This window comes from Mustela putorius, unplaced genomic scaffold, assembly GCF_011764305.1.
Source record: "Mustela putorius furo isolate JIRA1106 unplaced genomic scaffold, ASM1176430v1.1 tig00003836_pilon_pilon_pilon, whole genome shotgun sequence".
NCBI lineage: Eukaryota > Metazoa > Chordata > Mammalia > Carnivora > Mustelidae > Mustela > Mustela putorius.
Genome location: NW_025421989.1, coordinates 12,842,465 through 12,852,844, shown reverse-complemented (window position 1 = coordinate 12,852,844; position 10,380 = coordinate 12,842,465).

Here is a 10,380-nt window from a genome sequence, read left to right as displayed (position 1 = left end):
CACACAAAATTATGAATTACTACACACATATCACTTAACTATACAGTTTAAAATGGTGGAAATGGGGGCGCATGGGTGGCTCAGTGGGTTAAAGCCTCTGCCTGTGACTCAGCTCATGATTCCAGGGTTCTGGGATCGAGTCCCGCATTGGGCTCTCTGCTCAGCAGGGAGCTTGCTTCACCCCCTCCTCTCTGCCTGCCTCTCTGCCTACTTGTGATCTCTCTCTGTCAAATAAATAAATAAAATCTTTTTTAAAAAAAATAAAAATAAAATGGTGGAAATGATCAATTTTATGTGAGATGAATGTTACCACATAAAAGAAAGAAAATATTGGAAAGAAAAATAAAACTATGGGGAGGGAAGTATGTGGCATCATATATGAAACAATGAGTTAAAGTTGATAATTGTTGAGAGTGGGTGATAGGTACATGAGGGTCATTTTATTATTCTCTTTATGCTTGCTTATGTCTAAAATTTCTCATAACAAAAAAATTTAAGGGACGCCTGGGTGGCTCAGTTGGTTGGACGACTGCCTTCGGCTCAGGTCATGATCCCAGAGTCCCGGGATCGAGTCCCGCATCGGGCTCCCAGCTCCATGGGGAGTCTGCTTCTCCCTCTGACCTTCTCCTCGCTCATGTTCTCTCTCACTGTGTCTCTCTCAAATAAATAAATAAAATCTTTAAAAAAAAATTAAAAACAAAGTTTTCAGCCATAAAGGAAATTTGAATATCAATGGAATATTTGATGATGTTGAAAGATATTGTTTATTTTTTAAGTGTGATAATAGGGTAATGGCATGATGGTTATAAGAAAAAAACCTCATCATTTATGGATGCATTCTGTATTATCTACAGGTGAAACGTTGAATTTGAACTAAAATCCTCAGGCACAAAAGAAAAAAGTAGGGAGGGGTTAGTTTTTTTTTTTTTTTAAGATTTTATTTACTTATTTGACAGACAGAGATCACAAGTAGGCAGAGAGGCAGACAGAGAGTGAGGGGGGAAGCAGCCTCCCCACTAAGCAGAGAGCCCGATGTGGGGCTTGATCCCAGGACCCTGAGATCATGACCTGAGCCGAAGGCAGAGGATTAACCCACTGAGCCACCCAGGTGCCCCAGGAGGGGTTGGTTTAAAACAAGAATTGGAAAATGTTGACAGGTGTTTAAGCTGAGCAGTGGGTATGGTAGAGTCTGGATGATATCAATTTCTCTAATATTTTATGTTTGAAATTTTCCAAAATACAATATTTTAAAAGTATGTCAACCTGGGGCACCCAGCTGGTTCTGTCGGTGGAGCATGTGACTGTTGGTCTCAGGGTCATAGGTTCAAGCACCATGTTGGGTATAGAGAATACAAAAAAAAAAAAAAAAGCTATAAAAACAAAATATTTAAAAAATAAAATAAATGAAATGAAAGGTAAGTATGTCAACCCTTTTAGCACCGTTCAACCTTCCCATCTTTCATCCCAATAGGTTAGCTCTCACCTGGACTCCTGTATCTAAGTGGTTTTGAACCTCAACATTAAATAGAAATGTTAAACAAAATAACAATATTAGATTGTGGTTTTCTCTTTGAAAACAGTGAAATATCAGGCAGCTCCTTAGAGTTTCTTGTTGTTTTAGAATGTGACTGCATGAAGTCACATACAAATCAAGCCTGTCATATCTGCCTTCCTTCTGCACTGGAACATAGAAGGAAATGTTCATTTTGAAGAGGATGTTTATTTCACGTGTGGTGTATTATCTTCACAAGACTCTACCCTTAACTCAAATGGGAACCAGGAACAGGAGCACCCACTAATAAGCTGGGTTTTTTTTTTAAGCTTCAGAACCTCTTGGGGCAATACGTACTTGCAATGGGTTTCCATATTACTACACATGCCAACTCAGTAACTATGAAAACAACAACAGTGGATTTTTAAAAAGAGCTTATCGCCTCTGTAATTATTTCCATGTTGGAACCAGAGGACGGTCCTTGGATTGATAGAAAAAGGCCTTAATGCACAACGATGCTTTAATCCATGGCCTTGTGCAACAGAAAAATTGGAAACACTTTTGAGTTCATGAAAAGTCACCCTCAATTTTGACCTAAGCCAGCTGTCTCATTTAATCCAATGGTTATTAAAACACAGACACAGACACACACACACACAGACACACACACACACACACACACAAATATTCTTTCAGGAGCTGGATTCCCACCTAGCAAAGCCTTAGCAGACTTCGGATCCTCTAGGAAAGCACTATTAGAGAATTTCACAACCCTGTTACATCCTCAGGGACGGTTCCTAACAACTGGCTTAAAATATGTATTGAGCCAAGAGTATGAGAGTGTATCTAATACATAGCATGACCCAGTAGGATGGCTATTATCATCAAAAAGACAGACAGTAACAGGTGTTGGAGAGAATGTAGAAACCAGAACCCTCAGACACTGCTCATGGCCAGAGCCAAGGGCTGTCACTTAACCAACTGAGCCACCCAGGTTAATTAGGTTAATTAGATTAATTCTGCAGTTAATTTTTTGAAGAGCTCAGACTTCATCGCTTTCTCAGTGTCCTAGCCGATGGGGTTAACATTGTAATTAAATCCTTTCAGAAGTTCCCAAACTGCACAAAGCGCTTTGTTCTCCTGGCCCGAGGCCTCCTGTTTGCTCTCCTGCTCTAAGATGGGTGGTATTGGGGAGGCCTGGCTGGCTCAGTCCATTACGTGACAGCCTTTGACTCTGGTCATGATTCAGGGTCCTAGGATGGAAATGGAACCCTGGGTCCCTGGGCTCCCTGCTCATCGGGGAGTCGTCTTCTCCCTCTGCCCCCGTCCCCACTCATGCGCATGCGCACTCTCTCTCCTTCTCTAATAAATAAAAAATTCTTAAAAAAAAAGAATTATGATAGGACCTAGCAATGTCACTCCTAGGTATATACCCAAGAGAAGTGAAAACATATGCCCCCGTAAAACTTGTACATGAAGGTTTATAGCCGCATGATTCATAATATCCATAAAGTGGAAACAACCCATGATGCATGGCTGAATGAAATTCAGTAGAGGCACATAATGAAATATTCTTTGATAATAAAAAAGAATTAAGCACTGACACATGCTACAACGTGGGCGAAACTGGAAAACATTATGCTAAGTGAAAGAAGCCAGACACAAAGGCCACGTATTATATTATTCTATTTATATGAAATGTCTAGAATGGGCAAATAGAGAGAGACAGAGTGGTTGCCTAGGGCTGGATCGGGGGAAGTTGCGGGGCAATAGGGAGTGACTGTGAGCGGGTACGGGTTTCTTTTTGGAGTGATGAAAATGTTCTGGAATTAGTAGTGATGTCTGCACAACCTCATGATATGCTAAAACCTGAATTTTACACTTCAAAGGGGTGAATGTTATGGTATGTGAAATATGGCTCAATAAAAAAAATGTTTAGAAATAATAGCATGGCACTAGCACCTGTACTTGTATGTTAGGAGCAAATGAAGAACAATGTGTAGTGGGTAAGATAACAATCTCATTCCTCTTCTTTGTGGAAATCATGCTTGGAATTTAACCCCCACCCCTACCAACCCACACTGTCAAACAGGCAACACTTGCACTGGGAGCTACTGCTCTTTTGCACTTCATTACGTCATGCAAATTCCAGGAACACCTTGGACTATGTCAGTTCAAAGCCAACGGAAAGACGGCAGAGAGAGTGGTGGAGCTGAGCCTTCTCAAATGGTGCCCTTTCTAAATCTTGCCTCTCCCTGCCAGAGTCCCCAACAGAAATCTGCAGCTCTGGAGGGTAAGACCACACCAGGCGGCTCCATCTGGGTCTCTAGCGTTTTCCCAAGCTTCTAGAGTTTCTCTTTCCCACCCCGGGGGGTGGAGGGGGGCAATAGTTTAATAGCCCAGGCAGGTCCCACATGACACAGTGGCTATGTTCTCAGAGTTTCTGAAACCGTATAAACTAGATTTTCATAAGGATCAATGAAACTTAAACAAAGTCAGGACAGGCTTAAAAAATAAATCTATACGAGGTGCCTGGCTGGCTCAGTAGGGGGAGCATGCAACTCTTGAACTCAGGATCCTGGGTTCAAGCCCCACCTTGGGTGTAGAGATGACTATAATTAATTAATTAATTAATTTTTAAAGATTTATGCATCATCATATTAAATGACTAGCTCCATTTCTTTGTTGGGTCATCCCTGAATTTCATAACTAGTTTAGTTAAAGCACAGGAGACATATAATACAAAGATTCTGTATTATAGACATACTTGTACATATCTGAATATTTATTTTTACCTATAATTCATCAGAGAAGAGCTTCCTGAACCCAGAAAATGGTTAGGTTCAGATCTTAGGTAGTGAAGTTAAATTAAAACTTTTTTTTTAATGTTGAAACTACACATCCAAAATATATGCAGTAAGCTAGGCTAACTCTAAGTGGGTTTTGTTGTTTCATTTTTTTCTTCTTGTTTTCCAATTTATTTTTTTAAATTGACATATAATATATTCATTTTAGGTATACAACATAATATTTCAATATTTGTATATATGCCGAAATGATCAGCACAATAAGTCTAGTTAACATCTTTCACCATATAGTTACAAAAAATTTTTTTTCTTGGGGCGCCTGGGTGGCTCAGTGGGTTAAGCCGCTGCCTTCGGCTCAGGTCATGATCTCAGAGTCCTGGGATCGAGTCCCGCGTCGGGCTCTCTGCTCAGCAGAGAGCCTGCTTCCCTCTCTCTCTCTCTCTGCCTGCCTCTCCATCTACTTGTGATTTCTCTCTGTCAAATAAATAAATAAAAAATCTTTAAAAAAAAAAAAAAAAAAAATTTTTTTTCTTGTGACAAGAACTTCTAACATCTATTCTCTCAGCTCTTCCAAATATGCAATACGGTATTTTTTTTTAAGATTTTATTTATTTATTTGACAGACAGAGATCACAAGTAGGCAGAGAGAGAAAGGAGGAAGTAGGCTCCCCGCAGAGCAGAGAGCCTGATGCGGGGCTCGATCCCAGGACCCTGGGACCATGACCCAAGCCAAAGGCAGAGGCTTTAACCCACTGAGCCACCCAGGCGCCCCTTCAGTACTGTATTATTAACTATAGTCACAGCACAAGCAGTGGGAAGGGCAGAGGGAGAGGGAGAGAAAGAATCCTCAAGCAGACTCCCCAGTGAGTGCAAAGCCTGATGTGGGGCTCAATTCCAGGACCCTGAGATCATGACCTGAGCCCAGATCAAGAGTTGGCCACTTAACTGACTGAGTCACCCAGGCACCCCCCCCTTTTTTTATGTTATCCACATTTAAGTGAGATCATACAGTATTTCTCTTTCTCTCTCTCTTTTTTTTTAAGACATCTATTTATTTATTTGACAGAGAGAGAGAGATCACAAGTAGGCAGAGAGAGAGGAGGAAGCAGGCTTCCCGCTGAGCAGAGAGCCCGATGCGGGGGTGGGGGGGGGCTCAATCCCAGGACCCTGAGACCATGACCTGAGCCGAAGGCAGAGGCCTTAACCCACTGAGCCACCCAGGTGCCCGTCTCTTTTTTTTTTTAACTAGATAAAAAGTCTGTCTCAAATTAATTTATATAAGAATGAGACTGAGTATAAATTTGTAAAATGATAATTATAATTTTAAAAATAAAATCTTGCCCAAATTTCCATCAACAGAAGAATGGGTGAGCAAAATGTAATACATACATATATAATAGAATATTATTCATCTATTAAAAGAAAAGAAATCCTGACATACGCTACAGTATAGGTAGGTCACCCATCAAATAAATCAGACAGAGGAAGACAAATACTGTGCGATCTTACTTGTATGTGGGATCTAGATGCATTAAAAGTCATAGAAACAGGGGTACCTGGGTGGCTCAGTGGGTTAGGGCCTCTGCCTTCGGCTCAGGTCATGGTTCCAGGGTCCTGGGACCAAGCCCCACATCGGGTTCCCTGCTCAGCAGGGAGCCTGCTTCCCTTCCTCCGTCTCTGCCTGCCTCTCTGCCTACTTGTGATCTCTGTCTGTCAAATAAATAAATAAAATCTTTTAAAAAAAAGTCATAGAAACAGACTAGAATGATGATTGCCAGGGACTGAAGAGAGGGAGATATGGGGAGATGTTGGTCCAAGGGAACAAAGTTTCAGTTATAAGGTGAATAACTTCTAGAGATCTAATGTACAGTACAGCGACTATAGTTAACAATACTGTATTTTATGCTCGAAAATGGCCAAGAGAGTAGATCTTGCAAGTTCCAACCTATGCACGGCTGATAATCTGGTAAATGGTCCTGTTGATGCCAATGGTTCTCCCTCCTACTGTCGAGGCTTTCCTGTTCCAACCACCTCCTTGGCCACCCCTCAAGTATTCCCTGGGAAGTACTGGCTGAGTGTGGTGCTCAGATCATTGGTGATACGTGGAATCCATAAAAAGGGTTCACACACAGTTCAGGAGTCTTGGGAAAAAAATAAAACAATTGTGTCCACATACATTTAATAAATTTGAATTTAAGATAAATTACGGTTTTCGCAGAAACTTCCATTATCATTCCCATCTTCAAGTTCGGGCATTCACCATAAACACTAAATCGACCAGCTAACATTCATTTGCCAGACTGCATTTGATCTCAGCTAATGTATTTTTATGTCATTTGCATACCATTACTTACATTTGTCCAATTTGCATTTTTTGCTGTAACCACAGTGCTTCATCATATTCCCAATTTGTAAAAACGAATCAGCGGTCTGTCGAAGCATGAAAGCAGTTAAGAAAAAGTTATCTAAACACCACAGTGCAAAATAACTTCATCAATGCAAACAGTGCCTAGAAAGTCAGTATGAATATTGAGCTCATTCTCCGTTGCTGGGCAAGAGAATTTCTAAGTGTGACGGGCAGACAAAAAAAGAATAGGAATAAGAAATGCAATCGTTACGTGAAAATTAGATTTTGTGTTTAGATCCCTGCGCTTTTGCCTGTTATGAAACTGTCAAATAGTGGCAGAAAGCCACCAAAGCCTTGAATATTTTTCATAAACAAAGCACAATGACCTCTCTGGTAAACCAGCTGAGATTTTCCAGAATAAGCTAAAAACTGTGCTTTCCAGGATGCTAAAGGTTCAAGCTGTATGACTGCCAAGAAGTTTGTAAAACCACTCACAAAGTTAATGGAAATGTTATGCTGGAAAGGAAAATGGAATGGCCTGTTGGCAAAATTCTCTGATCAAATGATGCTGTTGTACAGGTCCTAATATCAATGGCTTTCTGTATGAACAAGCACTTATTATGGTGTTTATGAGAGCAGACATTTCACATTACAGCTCCGGTAAATTTGCTCTTGGCGTATGTAATGAGTGGATATGAGCCCAAAGGGCTCGGTGTTTCGTTGTTGTTTTTCTCAGCATACTCACGTTACAAAAGCGATTTTTCATTGAGGTAAAAATCACTGTGGAAGCAAGCAGTGATGAGGACTTTGCTAGGGGGGTCAGACTGGGGGCAAGTAACAGAAAAATAGTTGAAACTGCCTTAAGACGTAGAGCATTTATTTGGCTCACACGACTTAACTCAGGCAACACCATCCATCACAAGTAGTTTTGCCTCCATCCGTCCTCTCTGTCTTCTGCTCTGTTAGCTTCATTTCCAGGGTCCACAGTGTCTCCCAGCTGCTTCCCCTGCAGTGATCTCAACTTGAAGTTCAGTGGGACACTCTTCCAACAGCTCCAGTGAACATCTGCTTGAATCTCATCGGCTAAGTCTAACCAGTTCACACGCCCATTAATGAATCGGTGTCTTTGGCCAAGGGAGCGAAATGCTTTGGCTACACTTGAGTTACCATCTATTCCTGGAACTGGGGATAAACAGCTCCTCCTCCTCCTGTCACTAAAGCACAGAGCCTGAGATGCAAGAAAGGCTGGGCTTTCAGAAGAAAATCAGGGAATTATATGGGGAGGGTGATGCTAACTACAGTGTGTGAATAACAGGACAATTTCTTCATGCTCCTTATTCATTCCGGACAGCCGGATGTCAGCAATATGCTTCTTAATTCGGTATGGAAGTAATCTGACTACACTGCCATCCCCCACTACGCTGGGAAATGTAATAGACAGTATGTATAAGATGGCTCTTCCATATTAGAGTGCATTAAATTTCAAGAAAAAGATTCCCATATAAACATGACACTAAAGACCATTTCTGCATATTCAGCACTTGCTGCTTTCCAAGGTGTGATTCAGTGGTGCATTTCGTACACCTAGTCTGGAGTTCACACTCAAGATCCAAAACACTGTGATTTCTAAGGCTTAGCATAAAATATTGGACTTTTTCACGGTTTTTTATTATTTATTTATTTATGAGAAAGCGTGACCACGAGCCATGGGAGAAACAGGTGGGGAAGGAGAGGGAGAGAGAAAGAGAGAGAGAGAATCCCAAGCAAATTCCAGGCCAAGCAAGAAGCCCAACATGGGGCCTGATTCCACAACCCCAAGATCACAACCTGAACCACAACCGAGAGTCAGAGACTCAACCAACTAAGCCACCCAGGAGTCCCTAAAATAATGGACTTTAAAAAATCAGCCTCAATCACCAAGACTTTCACTTTCTCTCAACCTTTCATAAGTTTCTTTATTTGATGGAAAAAGAAACCACTGCTGTATTTGGGGAGTGTATTTTAGAATCACATGCATTTCTAGTTGAACAAGGCAAATACATATACATTGGGTTCCTCTTGAAACCCCACTAGAAAGACTGAAAGGAATTTTTTTTTAAGATTTTATTTATTCACTTGACAGAGAGAGATCACAAGCAGGCAGAGAGGCAGGCAGAGAGAGAAGAGGAAGCAGGGTCCCCGCTGAGCAGAGAGCCCAATGTGGGGCTCGATCTCAGGACCCTGAGACCATGACCCAAGTCGAAGGCAGCGGCTCAACCCACTGAGCCACCCAGGCGCCCCTGAAAGGAATTTTTTTTAAGTAGGCTCCATGTCCAGCGTGGAGCCCAGTGCAGGACTTAAACTCTTGACCCTGAGATCAAGACCTGAGCTGAGATCAAGAGTCGAATGTTTAACCGCCTGACTCGCCCCTGTGCCCGGAAAAGAAATTTTTTAAGACACAAACTCACCAGGAAACAGAAAGCCCTAGAGAAGATGACAACAGAAAAGATATGACAACAAAAATTGTAAGAAAAAATTATTGTTAAAGTATAGCTGATTTTTTTAAATGTTTTTATTATTGAAATATAATTGACATGACAGCAAAATTTGGAAATCTGTAAAGTGGTTGGCCACATGGCACATGATACAAGGAGAAAAAGCTAAGGGCCTGCAGAGTGGGAAACCAGTAATAAGTCAGCTGCCATATGTCACAGAACCTGCAGAAAAGCTTAGGAACAAGAAGAAGGCCCTCTGAGGGTGAGATGTGGGGTAAAGCCAAAAACAGAGTGGGTGAAAATTCTTTTAAAGGAACAGCTAGACCCCAGATCTTCACCCAACTCCTGCGTATTCCCAAATATAGAATAAATGTGTGTATATGTGCAATTTAAGAAACAAAACAAATGAGCAAAGGGAGGAAAGGAGAGAAAGAGAGAGACAAACCAAGAAACAGACTCATAACTATAGACAGCACAGAGATGGTCACCAGAGGGGAGGTGGGTGGGGGATGGGTGGAACAGGGGATGGGGAGGAAGGAGAGCACTTGGGATGAGAACTGGGTGATGTGTGGAAGTGCGGAATCACTGCATAGAACACCTGAAACTAATATTACATAGTCTGTTAACGAGTTGGAACTAAAAAAAAAAAAAAAAAACTTAGAAAAAGAAAGAATGAATGTGTGTAAAAAATTTACTTAATTTATAATTAAGAAACCCGTGGCATAGGGGCACCTGGTTGGCTTAGTGGGTTGAAGTCTCTGCCTTCGGCTCAGGTCATGATCCCAGGGTCTTGGGATCGAGCCCCACATCGGACTCTCTGCTCAGCGGGGAGTCTGCTTCCCCCTCACTCTCTGCCTACCTCTCTGCCTACTTGTGATCCCTATCTGTCAAATAAATAAATAAAAATCTTTAAAAAACAAAAACACAATATTTATTAAAAAAAAAAAAAGATGCTGTGAAGTGTGTAAACCTGGCGATTCACAGACCTGTACCCCTGGGGATAAAAATATATGTTTATAAAAAATAAAAAATTAAAAAAAAAAAAGAAAACCCTAAAAGAAAAAAAAAAAAAAAGAAACCCATGGCATAGCAAAGTCAGTTCAAAGGTCATTTGAGAAATAGAATATACATACTCAAGCAGGAACAGCATGCTGAAGTAAGTTTACTTGGCAATGAAACTGTTTATTTCCTATAAGACATTAAAATCATAACCTTTGGAGGTGTCATTTCTGCTAGGCATCTCTACTGAACAAAAATCTA